Genomic DNA, 1,197 nt, shown 5'->3' on the forward strand with positions numbered 1-1,197 from the left:
GCACCTCCAGAATCAACGTTACATTATTACAGAATTATTATCACCAGTCATTATATTTTAATTGTCGTAAAAAATGCGCCAAAGTCTCAAAAATCATAAAGCTTATCCACCAAAATATTCGTTTAATATAGAACATAATTTTTTTTTCCTTTTTTATATGTTTCAAAATTTCTATTAAACATGTATAACCTGCTGCTGAAGAGCGGTTTCGTCCATTGACAGTCTTGTCCTCCTTCTCCTCCCACCCCTCCCCTAGAGGAATTGGAATAACGCTAAAGGAAAGAAAAGGCTTCGAGATTTTTCAATGACAATCCCTTTTTCGGTAAGGAATATCTTACACAGGTGAGCTGGTAGTGGGCAGATGGAATTTCAACTGAGAATATTTGGGCGAGGATTCTTGGCATATTCCTTACAACGAACGGAAACCTTCCGCAATCCTTGCTCAGAACCGTGGGGAGGGGGGAGGGAACCATTTTAAATTTAATTCCGAGGCAGTATTTCCCACATAAAATAGATGAAAACCTGTTTTTGTTGTTGCGGTCTTCAGTCCTGAGACTAGTTTCATGCAGCTCTCCATGCTACTCTATCCTGTGCAAGCTTCTTCATCTCCCAATACCTACTGCAGCCTACAACCTTCTGAATCTGCTTAGTGTATTCATCTCGTGGTCTCCCTCTACGATTTTTACCCTCCACGCTGCCCTCCAATGCTAAATTTGTGATCCCTTGATGCCTCAGAACATGTCCTACCAACCGATCCCTTCTTCTTGTCAAGTTGTGCCACAAACTCCTCTTTTCCCCAATTCTATTCAATACCTTATCGTTAGCTATGTGATCTACCCATCTAATCTTCAGCATTTTTCTGTAGCACCACGTTTCGAAAGCTTCTATTCTCTTCTTGTCTAAACTATTTATCATCCATGTTTCACTTCCATACATGGCTACACTCCATACAAATACTTCCAGAAACGACTTCCTGACACTTAAATCTATACTCGATGTTAACAAATTTCTCTTCTTCAGGAACGCTTTCCTTGCCATGGCCAGTCTACATTTTATATCCTCTCTACTTCGACCATCATCATTTATTTTGCTCCCCAAATAGCAAAACTCCTTTACTACTTTAAGTGTTTCATTTCCTGATCTAATTCCCTCAGCATCACCTGACTTAATTCGACTACATTCCATTATCCTCGTTTT

The sequence above is a fragment of the Schistocerca nitens genome, chromosome 7 (genome assembly GCF_023898315.1).
Source record: "Schistocerca nitens isolate TAMUIC-IGC-003100 chromosome 7, iqSchNite1.1, whole genome shotgun sequence".
NCBI lineage: Eukaryota > Metazoa > Arthropoda > Insecta > Orthoptera > Acrididae > Schistocerca > Schistocerca nitens.